The sequence below is a fragment of the Bos indicus genome, chromosome 13, assembly GCF_029378745.1.
Source record: "Bos indicus isolate NIAB-ARS_2022 breed Sahiwal x Tharparkar chromosome 13, NIAB-ARS_B.indTharparkar_mat_pri_1.0, whole genome shotgun sequence".
Taxonomy (NCBI): domain Eukaryota; kingdom Metazoa; phylum Chordata; class Mammalia; order Artiodactyla; family Bovidae; genus Bos; species Bos indicus.
This window is the reverse complement of record NC_091772.1, coordinates 32,769,363-32,782,428: the sequence shown is the minus strand read 5'-3', so window position 1 is coordinate 32,782,428 and position 13,066 is coordinate 32,769,363. Positions and strand designations below refer to the sequence as shown.

General features: G+C 38.2%; 1 protein-coding gene across 4 annotated transcripts in view; it reads right to left on the bottom strand.

Annotated features, from left to right (window-relative positions):
• Positions 1-13,066, bottom strand: part of CACNB2 (calcium voltage-gated channel auxiliary subunit beta 2) — a 428,234-nt gene that overhangs the window by 271,314 nt on the left and 143,854 nt on the right. The window lies entirely within an intron of this gene.

Sequence of the window (13,066 nt, the reverse complement as noted above, 5' to 3'; positions counted from 1 at the left end):
ATCTTGATTCCAGCTTGTGTTTCTTCCAGTCCAGCGTTTCTCATGATGTACTCTGCATATAAGTTAAATAAACAGGGTGACAATATACAGCCTTGACGAACTCCTTTTCCTATTTGGAACCAGTCTGTTGTTCCATGTCCAGTTCTAACTGTTGCTTCCTGACCTGCATACACATTTCTCAAGAGGCAGGTCAGGTGGTCTGGTATTCCCATCTCTTGAAGAATTTTCCACAGTTTATTGTGATCCACACAGTCAAAGGCTTTGGCATAGTCAATAAAGCAGAAATAGATGCTTTTCTGGAACTCTCTTGCTTTTTCGATGATCCAGCGGATGTTGGCAATTTGCTCTCTGGTTCCTCTGCCTTTTCTAAAACCAGCTTGAACATCAGGAAGTTCATGGTTCACATATTGCTGAAGCCTGGCTTGGAGAATTACCCTCGTCCAAGGTAAGGAGCAATGGCTGTGCTCTGCTGGAGCAGCCGTGAAGAGATACCCCACGTCCAAGGTAAAAGAAACCCAAGTAAGATGGTAGGTGTTGCAAGAGGTCATCAGAGGGCAGACACACTGAAACCATACTCACAGAAAACTAGTCAATCTAATCACACTAGGACCACAGCCTTGTCTAATTCAATGAAACTAAGCCATGCCCATGGGGCAACCCAAGATGGGCAGGTCATGGTGGAGAGATCTGACAGAATGTGGCCCACTGGAGAAGGGAATGGCAAACCATTTCAGTATTCTTGCCTTGAGAACCCCATGAACACTATGAAAAAGCAAAATGATAGGATACTGAAAGAGAAACTCCCCAGGTCAGTAGGTGCCCAATATGCTACTGGAGATCAGTGGAGAAATAACTCCAGAAAGAATGAAGGGATGGAGCCAAAGCAAAAGAATACCCAGCTGTGGATGTGACTGGTGATAGAAGCAAGGTCCGATGCTGTAAAGAGCAATATTGCATAGGAACCTGGAATGTCAGGTCCATGAATTGAGGCAAATTGGAAGTGGTCAAACAAGAGATGGCATGAGTGAATGTCGACATTCTAGGAATCAGCGAACTGAAATGGTCTGGAATGGGTGAATTTAACTCAGATGACCATTATATCTACTACTGTGGGCAGGAATCCCTCAGAAGAAATGGAGTGGCCATCATGGTCAACAAAAGAGTCCGAAATGCAGTACTTGGATGCAATCTCAAAAATGACAGAATGATCTCTGTTTGTTTCCAAGGCAAACCATTCAATATGACAGTAATCCAAGTCTATGCCCCGACCAGTAATGCTGAAAAAGCTGAAGTTGAACAGTTCTATGAAGACCTACAAAACCTTTTAGAACTAACACCCAAAAAATGTCCTTTTCATTATAGGGGACTGGAATGCAAAAGTAGGAAGTCAAGAAACACCTGGAGTAACAGGCAAATTTGGCCTTGGAATATGAAATGAAGCAGGGCAAAGACTAATAGAGTTTTGCCAAGAAAATGCACTGATCATAACAAACACCATCTTCCAATAACACAAGAGAAGACTCTATACATGGACATCACCAGATGGTCAACACCGAAATCAGATTGATTATATTCTTTGCAGCCAAAGATGGAGAAGCTCTACACAGTCAGCAAAAACAAGACCTGGAGCTGACTGTGGCTCAGACCATGAACTCCTTATTGCCAAATTCAAACTTAAATTGAAGAAAGTAGGGAAAACCACTAGACCATTTAGGTATGACCTAAATCAAATCCCTTATGATTATACAGTGGAAGTGAGAAATAGATTTAAGGGCCTAGATCTGGTAGACAGAGTGCCTGATGAACTATGGAATGAGGTTCGTGACATTCTACAGGAGACAGGGATCAAGACCATCCCCATGGAAAAGAAATGCAAAAAAGCAAAATGGCTGTCTGGGGAGGCCTTACAAATAGCTGTGAAAAGAAGAGAAGTGAAAAGCAAAGGAGAAAAGGAAAGATATAAACATCTGAATGCAGAGTTCCAAAGAATAGCAAGAAGAGATAAGAAAGCCTTCTTCAGCGATCAATGCAAAGAAATAGAGGAAAACAACAGAATGGGAAAGACTAGGGATCTCTTCAAGAAAATCAGAGATCCCAAAGGAACATTTCATGCAAAGATGGGCTCGATAAAGGACAGAAATGGTATGGACCTAACAGAAGCAGAAGATATTAAGAAGAGATGGCAAGAATACACAGAAGAACTGTACAAAAAAGATCTTCACGACCCAGATAATCACGATGGTGTGATCACTGACCTAGAGCCAGACATCCTGGAATGTGAAGTCAAGTGGGCCTTAGAAAGCATCACTATGAACAAAGCTAGTGGAGGTGATGGAATTCCAGTTGAGCTATTCCAAATCCTGAAAGATGATGCTGTGAAAGTGCTGCACTCAATATGCCAGCAAATTTGGAAAACTCAGCAGTGGCCACAGGACTGGAAAAGGTCAGTTTTCATCCCAATCCCAAAGAAAGGCAATGTCAAAGAATGCTCAAACTACCGCACAATTGTACTCATCTCACACGCTGGTAAAGTAATGCTCAAATAGACATAAATACAAACACCCAAATAGACATAAACACAAACACTGATATAAACGTAAACACAAATGCCCATACAGACATGAACACAAATACCATACAAACAGAAACAAAAACCCATATAGTTGTTGTTGTTCAGTTGCTAAGTCATGTCCAGCTCTTTGCAATGCCATGGATTGCAGCATGCCAGGCTCCTCTGTCCTCCACTATCTCCCAGAGTTTGTTCAAACTCATGTCCATTGAGTCAAAGATGCTATCTAACCATTTCATCCTCTGCCACCCTCTTCTCCTGTTGCCTTCAATCTTTCCCAGCATCAGGGTCTTTTCCAATGAGTTGGCTCTTCACATCAGGTGGCCAAAATATTGGAGCTTCAGCTTCAGCATCAGTCCTTTCAATGAATATTCAGGGTTGATTTCCTTTAGGATTGAGTGGTTTGATCTCCTTGCAGTCTAAGGGACTCTCAAGAATCTTCTCCAGCACCACAATTTGAAAGTATCAATTCCTCAGTGCTCAGATAGACATAAACACAAATACTTATAAAGACATAAACTCAAATACCCATATAGACATAAACACATGTATAGAGCACATGATTATACTATGTACAATGCTCTGCAACTTAATTTGTACGTAACATATTCTCAGAATGTAGACCTCCTTCTCTATTGGTCTATACAGATCCAACTTTCTCTTTAATGCTGTTATTATTCCTGTACACACGGTAAGTCATTTGTTTTCCTACTGTTGGATATTCTTGTTAGGTCAAACACATCTTTAGTGTTCTCATAAACTCCTTTAACTCTAGCATTAGGCTAGGCCTTCCTGAAGTAGGGGATTAGGGATTCAATTCCTCTCCTGTATTTTGAGCTTTCAGGATAGTCCTCAGCAAAGAGCAGGCACTGAATAATTGCTTCATGAATGAACGGGTGGATGATGATGACCACAGCTCCTGGTCATAAGATAAACTTTACAGAGGCTTCTTTAAAACAATGAACTCATCCTTCCCAAAGTGATGGCTCTTTCTCTACAACTTTCTTACCCCAGGAGAAGTAGTGCTCAGATGCAGGGGGAGGGGGCATGACAATAACTAAAACAGTTTACAATTAAGCACTTATTCCGTGCCAAGTATTTTTATTGTCTAACTCATGTAATGTTTACAGTCAACCTATGGGTAAGGTTCTGCAGTTACTCCTTATTAACAGAAAGGGAAATAGAGGCACAGGGTGATGGAGTGACTTGCCCAAAGGCCTACAATGTACAGACTCTGTGCCCATGCTCCAGTCTGTCACACATATGTTAAAGCACATCTTCCATGACATGATCCTCTACATAGAAAACCCTAAAGACTCCACCAGAAAATTACTAGAACTAATCAATGATTATAGTAAAGTTGCAGGATATAAAATCAACACACAGAAATCCCTTGCATTCCTATACACTAATAATGAGAAGACTGAAAGAGAAATTAAGGAAACAATTCCATTCACTATTGCAACGGAAAGAATAAAATACTTAGGAATATATCTACCTAGAGAAACTAAAGACCTATACATAGAAAACTATAAAACACTGGTGAAAGAAATCAAAGAGGACACTAATAGATGGAGAAATATACCATGTTCATGGATTGGAAGAATCAATATAGTGAAAATGAGTATACTACCCAAAGCAATTTATAGATTCAATGCAATCCCTATCAAGCTACCAACGGTATTCTTCACAGAGCTAGAACAAATAATTTCACAATTTGTATGGAAATACAAAAAACCTCGAATAGCCAAAGCTATCTTGAGAAAGAAGAATGGAACTGAAGGAATCAAGCTACCTGACTTCAGGCTCTAGTACAAAGCCACAGTTATCAAGACAGTATGGTACTGGCACAAAGACAGAAATATTGATCAATGGAACAAAATAGAAAGCCCAGAGATAAATCCACACACATATGGACACCTTATCTTTGACAAAGGAGGCAAGAATATACAATGGATTAAAGACAATCTTTTTAACAAGTGGTGCTGGGAAATCTGGTCAACTACTTGTAAAAGAATGAAACTAGAACACTTTCTAACACCATACACAAAAATAAACTCAAAATGGATTAAAGATCTAAACATAAGACCAGAAACTATAAAATTCCTAGAGGAGAACATAGACAAAACACTCTCTGACATACATCACAGCAGGATCCTTTATGACCCACCTCCCAGGATATTGGAAATAAAAGCAAAAATAAACAAATGGGACCTAATTAAACTTAAAAGCTTCTGCACATCAAAGGAAACTATTAGCAAGGTGAAAAGACAGCCTTCAGAATGGGAGAAAATAATAGTAAATGAAGCAACTGACAAACAACTAATCTCAAAAATATACAAGCAACTCCTACAGCTCAACTCCAGAAAAATAAATGACCCAATCAAAAAATGGGCCAAAGAACTAAATAGACAGTTCTCCAAAGAAGACATACAGATGGCTAACAAACACATGAAAAGATGCTCAACATCACTCATTATCAGAGAAATGCAAATCAAAACCACTATGAGGTACCATTTCACGCCAGTCAGAATGGCTGTGATCCAAAAGTCTACAAGCAATAAATGCTGGAGAGGGTGTGGAGAAAAGGGAACCCTCTTACACTGTTGGTGGGAATGCAAACTAGTACAGCCACTATGGAGAACAGTGTGGAGATTCCTTAAAAAACTGGAAATAGAACTGCCTTATGATCCAGCAATCCCACTGCTGGGCATACACACTGAGGAAACCAGAAGGGAAAGAGACACGTGTACCCCAGTGTTCATCACAGCACTCTTTATAATAGTCAGGACATGGAAGCAACCTAGATGTCCATCAGCAGATGAATGGATAAGAAAGCTGTGGTACATACACACAATGGAGTATTACTCAGCCATTAAGAAGAATACATTTGAATCAGTTCTAGTGAGGTGGATGAAACTGGAGCCTATTATACAGAGTGAAGTAAGCCAGAAAGAAAAACACCAATACAGTATACTCATGCATATATATGGAATTTAGAAAGATGCTAACAATAACCCTGTGTATGAGACAGCAAAAGAGACACTGATGTATAGAACAGTCTTATGGACTCTGTTGCAGAGGGAGAGGGTGGGAAGATTTGGGAGAATGGCATTGAAACATGTATAATATCATTTATCAAACGAGTTGCCAGTCCAGGTTCGAGGCATGATACTGGATGCTTGGGGCTAGTGCACTGGGATGACCCAGAGGGATGGTATGGGGAGGGAGGAGGGAGGAGGGTTCAGGATGGGGAACACATGTATACCTGTGGCAGATTCATTTTGATATTTGGCAAAACTAATACAATTTGTAAAGTTTAAAAATAAAATAAAATTAAAAAAAAAATAAAGCACATCTTCCTGCTCCCATGTTTACTGCATTATTCACAGTAGGGAAGACAGGAAACAGCCTAAGTGTCCATCAATGGATGAATAGATCAAGATGTGGGAAATATATATATGTGTGTGTGTGTATATATATATATATATGTGTGTATGTATGTGGTCCGTCTAGTCAAAGATACTATTTTTTCCAGTAGTCATGTACAGATATGATATTTGGATTATAAAGAAAGCTGAGCACTGAAGAATTGATGCTTTTGAACTGTGGTGTTGGAGAAGACTCTTTAGAGTCCCTTGGACTGCAAGGAGATCCAACCAGTCCATCCTCAAGAAAATCAGTCCTGGGTGTTCTTTGGAAGGACTGATGCTAAAACTGAAACTCCAATACTTTGGCCACCTCATGCGAAGAGTTGACTCACTGGAAAAGACTCTGATGCTAGGAGGGACTAGGGGCAGGAGGAGAAGGGGACAACAGAGGATGAGATGGTTGGATGGCATCACTGACTCAATGGACATGAGTTTGAGTAAGCTCCGGGAGTTGGTGATGGACAGGGAAGCCTGGCATGCTGCAGTCCATGGGGTCTCAAAAGAGTCAGACACGACTGAGCAACTGAACTGAACTGATATATGTGTATGTGTATGTGAGTGTGTGTGTCTACACACACCCACCACTGGATAATTAAGAATTGGTATACATACACACAGGGCTTCCCTGATGGCTCAGTTGGTAAAGAATCCGCCTGCAATGCAGGAGACCCCAGTTTGATTCCTGGGTTGATCCTTGGAGAAGGGAAAGGCTACCCTTTCCCTGGGTAGCCTGGAGAATTCCATGGAATGTATAGTTCATGGGGTTGCAAAGAGTAAGACAAGACTGAGTGACTTTCACTTCACATACAAACACTCACACAATAAAGTATTATTCAGCCATGAAAAAGAAGGAAATCTTGTCATTTGTGACAACATAGTTGGATCTTGAGGGCATTATGTTAACTGAAATAAGTCAGAGAACAAATACTACAAGGTATCACTTACTTGTAGAGTTGAAAAAAGAAGTAAAAAACTCATAGGAACAGAGAAATAGTAAAGTGGTTGCCAGGGTCTGGAGGTTGGGGGAAATAGGGAAAGATTGGTAAAAAGGTACAAATTTTCAGCTCTGAGATGAATAAAATCTGTGGATCTAATAAATGACATAGTGTCTTGAGTTGATAACACTGTCTTGTAGAATTGAAATCTGCCAAAAGAGTGGAACTTGAATATTCCCATCAAAAAGAAAGAAAGAATAAAGATAAATATGTGATGGATGATGTGTTCATTAACTAGATGGGTGGAATCCTTTCATGATTTATTCATTTATCAAATCATTACAAGGTACCCTTAAAATATCTCATAATTTTGTCAAATATATACCTCAAAATAACTGAAAAAATTTAAATGTTATCTTCCTAAAAATAAGTTCACAATCAAAACTGCCTCTCCAGTGGGAAGAAAAGCAGTGAGTGATAACGAAATGAGCTGAGAAGACTCAAAAGCAACTTAGAGGATCCCACGTCTCTGAAAATTCATCAACAAGCTTATTTTCAGAACACACCCAAAGGTTGCAAACTGCTAACTTAATTTCATCTCCCCCCTCTGTGCTCCTTAACATTTATAGGCCTGCTCATCTTTCTCATTTTCTATTAATAAAATGTCCCCATGTACCAAAGCTTATAATTAAAGCAAAATTTAAAGCTCTGAAAAACTGAAGTCGTCAAGTAGCATTTTAACTGTGAAATATTTTAAATACTCATGGTTGTCATTTCTGAAGCTGAGGTCTACTGCTCTGATATAAGCATCCATCATCTTAAGAATATTTTCACATTCCAGAAAAATGAGTATGAATTAAAAATATTTTTAGGATTAACAGCACTTGACAAATTTGAGGGATCGAATTAAGGATTTTAATATGGCCCAAATTAAAAACTATTAAAAACACATGTAGTCCCAAATCTTGAGAAATCTTGAGAAAATACCTTTAAGAGTAGGTCAGGCAAAATATGCATAAATTTGACTTTTAAAGGTCTTAAAAGTCAAGAAGTACCCTTCAAGGACATCTTAAAACATAGCTGGAAAAGGACTACATTATTTAAGATATACAATATATAAATATGCATATAATATATATGTATGTAGATGGCATCACTGACTCGATGGACATGAGTCTGAGTGAACTCTGGGAGTTGGTGATGGACAGGGAGGCCTGGCGTGCTGTGATTCATGGGGTCGCAGAGTCGGACACGACTGAGCGACTGAACTGAACTGAACTGATGTAGATATATACATCTCTATTAAAATTTCTATGCATATGAACTTTATTCCTTTATTTGTTGGGGAAAAAAACTGATGCCTCTAGAAACTCTTTAAAAAGTCTTTCTGCCATAAAAACACATTTCCAGAACATATATAATAAGTTTTTAGCTTAAATTTATTTTCCCTAATAAGAAAATTAGGATAATTTGGAAAAAGTATGAATTGTAAGAAAACCTCTATTAAAAAATACATTACCTACAATTCTGCTAAGCAGAAATCTTTATTCCTTGAACTTCGGTACTTCTCAAGTTCAGTGATAACTGGGTTTTATACTCAAAAGCACTATAAAATTTAGTGTTAATTAAATAGAATTATAATCCCATTATGTTTAAGTTACAACCACACTCCAAACGAGATGCCCAAAATGTGGTACATGGAAGAAAAATAAACTTCAGTTTGAATCTCAGCTTGGCCCCTATCAGACTCCAGGGCTTGTGGCAATACAGTTTCTTCTCTCATTGGAAGTTTTCCCATCTATAAAATGGTGTTATCACTTGCCTTGTTTTTTTGTACTCTTAAAGCTTGTTTTAACATCAAATGAAATGATAGGGCTCCAGGTATTTTGTTAGATAAAGAAGATGCACACACACAGTGGAATATTACTAAGACATGAAGTTTTGTCTTTTGCAACAACACGGATGAACTTGGAAGGTGTTGTGCTCAGTGAAATGTCAGACAGAGAAAGACAAAGACTGTATGTTATCACGTACATATGGAATCTAAAAAAATGAAATAAGTGAATATGACAAAGCAGGAAGGAACTTACAGGTATGAGAACCAACTAGTGGCTACCAATGGGGAGAGGGGAGTGGGGAGGGGAAATAAGAGTAGGGATTAGGGAGGTACAAATGACTACGTATAAATAAGCTACAAGGATATATTATACAGCACAGGGGATACAGACCACATTTTATAATAAATCTATGAAGTATAATCTATAAAAATACTGAATCACTATGTTGTATGCCTGAAACTAACATAATATTGTAAATCAACTGCACTTCCATTTTAAAATGAGCAATTATCTGCCATTTTCCTCCCTACCATCCCCTCCTGCTCTCTTCCTATAGTCCCTCCAACTCATGATCTCATTTCACTGTGGCTTGCAGAGTCTGAAGAACAACTGTGGAGCAGACAACACGCTAGGAGCTGACAAACAACATTTAACTGTAAAATGAAAAAAAACCTTCAAGCTTGCCCTATTTTCCCAAATAGACAGATGAGAAAGCTAAAACTCAGAAAAAAAAAAAAACCCTCCCCACTATTACACAGTAAATAAACGATGACATTAATAATCAAACCCAGGTCGATTTGATTCCACAGTTTAATTCTGTCTGAATCTACCACGTTGTCACTAGTCATTGTATTATGCTAACCATCAGTTCCTTTTCCTTTTGTCAGTTCTTTTTCAAACAAACAAGCCTCAAAAGACAGAGAACCTAATAGAAAAAGAATCAAGAGATTCAAACAGGTACTTTACAGAAGAAGCTATTCCCCTGGTCAATAAATATACAAGAAGGTGCTTGATTTCAATAGTCATCAGAGAAATACCAAGTCAAGCCATGTATGGGGGCACTTGTTGACTAAAAGACAACTTCAGGTTTGGGTGAGACACTGGTGCTAAGAGTGTAAATTGTTTCAACCACTTTGGAAAGCTCTTCCCCAGTACTGACTTAAGCTGAATATATGTATATGCCCTATGACTTGGCAATTTTATTCCTAGATTTATACTTGACAGAAGTGTATATGTAAACATCAATAAAAGAATATGTCACAAATTTTTATAACAGCAGTATTTACAACAGCCCCAAACTGGAAAATACCTGAATGCCTCTCAACAGTAGTTATGGGTCATTATATTATGGTCTAGTCACACAATGGAATACTATACAGCCAGTAGGAGTAGCAGGAAACAGATGTAACTATATGCAACCATATGGGTTAATCTCCCAAGAGAAGGATGAATGACATTAACCAAACCAAACAAGAGTAGAGATGAAATAAGTCCATTTATATAAAATCTGGAAACAGGAAAACAGCTTCCATGATGCTGGAAGCCAGATTAGAGGGTACTGTGGAGGAATGGGGAGCTGACTGGCGAGGGGGGGATTGGATAAGGGTTCTGACAGTACTTGGATTCTTGATTCTGCTGTTGTTACACAAAGTTGTTCACTTTGGGAACTTTCACCAGATTTGACACTTAAGATTTCTGCACTTTTCTGCATGGAAGCTACACTTCAATAGAGTCTACCCCAAAAGAGTCAGTGTCAATCTCTGCTCCCCCAAAGCATGCAAATGTCCATATTTTAGAAGTGTTGTACGAGATGCACACTCAACTTACGAGGCTTCTATATCTTTTTATATTTAAGAGTATTTATTCAGCTGACAGATTTTGTTGTCATTTAATAAAATAACAATAGAAGGACAGCTGAGATAAAAGTAGGAATTACGTCTGAGCTACGGAGCTGGGATCTAAAAGAATGATTGTTCAGTATAAATAAAATCTTGAAGACTTGATCATGAGTTCAAATACTCAATAATGTCAAAAAGAGGCATATGCACCAAGTCTTACAGAGAAGGAGAGGGGCCACAGACTACAGGGCATTCACTGGACAATTTTTGAATATGAAGACAACATTACACAAGTTAGGAGAGGGCTTCTAATAAAGGTGATAGCTGTGGAAGGGAGAAACCTAGAAACAAAGGACTATAGCAAATGTATGTAACTTTATTCAAAACCCATAGAACGTTCATATTCTTTCTGAGATGTGAGACTAGGAGGAGTCCTTGAGAAAACTGTCATACTAAAATAAGGTATAAGAAGTAGTGGAGGATTGAGATACACATACAAACACATTATACTAATAACCGAATTATACAAATGACTGAATTATCCATTATACCTAATATATGTATTTTTACATATACACACATACTTAATGCCAAAGCTTTAGTTGGAATTTAATACTGGCATGGTCTAAGTCATCATCCCACTAAATTGATAATATATTAGCGAAAGGCCACCAGGACAGTCCACTTAGTGGACGAGGCCTCATCACTCCTGCTGCCCATGGGTTTGTGTGTCCTTCGCCCTGCTGCCCACCTGTTTATTCAATGAGCAGCTTCCCGACTCCACACGTTGTCTGCTTGGCAGGCAAGTGAGAAGTCTCATGGTCAGATACATACATGAAGAGTCCTTTTCCTCCAAGGAAAATGAAATATGTTTCAGATTTAACATACTACAGCGCTGGGTTGACTATCTATAAAGAAAACGACAATCCATACATTAAACTGCCAGAGAAAAGAGGCTAGAATAGCAGCAAGTGGGTTACAGGTTAGAGTTCCTAAGAGAGAAATGGTCTAAAATAAAGGAAAACTTGTTTCTAGTGACCAAGGTATATGAATTTCTTTAATCTTCGAGGTATATTTGTGCTGTATATTTTGTGGCTCCTTCACCAAAATATAGGGTAAAAAAAGTTTGAAAATTAGCAGATGAACCAAATCTCTAACCTTTCAGTAAAGACCCCAGAAGATACGGTTTATGCTGTCTCTTCTATTTATTTACATGATGTCAGAAAAAGGACAAAAATAAGCTGGGTAAGAAAAATGACTATTTTGTTTGAGGCTTTCAGATTCTTTCAGAATTCCTCTAGTGAGAAGGCTACATATTCACAGATTTCTTCTCATTCATTATATAAGAACAAACAGAAATACATGAAACTAAGGAATTGTCAATCTTCATGAGTCTATAAAAATACGGATTTTAAATTTCAAATGATGTCTATCTTTAATTTCAAGATTTTCTTTATGTGGATAATTTTATACCTTAAAAACTTTCTAATACTTATTTCCAAATCCTATTTAAAAGCAATTAATCTTGCTGTTGGGAAAAATCATTCCTGCAGATGTCATCTTTAAAAATCTTGCTGGCACTACTACTACATTTATTCCTTACATGTCAACTGTTGAGTCCAAATGACAAATGACCCTGAATAGATAACCGGCACAAAAACCTTTAAGAGACTTCGTAAGCTTTTACTATTGAATAAAATTGAATATTCTCTTTAAGATCTGATAGGAATACAACTATCCCTTTCACAGCCCTGGTCTCTAATAACTTTATTAGGTTGATCATATCAGATTTTGACCTTGTTTGTCCTGGCCGTGTCACATATCTCTCTCATAGTGGCCAATTTTCCAAGGTCACAGATTTCTTTACACTCTGCCCTTAAGTATTGATGAGCTCTTTGTCGATTTCCTATTTGTTTTGCAGCCAGGAATCTCAGATCAGTGTTAGCACCGCAGTTTGTCCAGCCTGCATAAACCTCTTGTTGCCTTTCACATCACTCCCCGAAAATCAAGTAGCCACACGCAATGCAAAAGGAGGCTGGAAATAAAGCCAGCACTTCCTCTGAGCTTGTCGGCTAGCATACTGCACTGCATCTTTCAATTAGCATCCAATTATTTTAAGTAGTGATACTTCAGTGTTTGTGTAAGCCTGCCTTGTAGAATTTAATACTCAGACAGCCATTTTGCAAAACACAGCAGGTCCATGAAATAAGGGCTATTTCAGTGAAAGAGTCACAGAATGATAAAGCTGCTGTAAATGCTGGCGTAACTGCAACAGCTGTGTCATGCATCAAATAATTATCATCTACTCTTTTTCTAAAGCTGTTCAAAACAGGATTTAAAAGGAGCTTCTGTGGCTATCTTTAATTTGACAAACTCCGTGGTATCTCTCCCTAAAAAGATTTTTTTTCATGCCATCATTCAAAGATGAAAACAGCACTACTCTACGTAAAAGAGA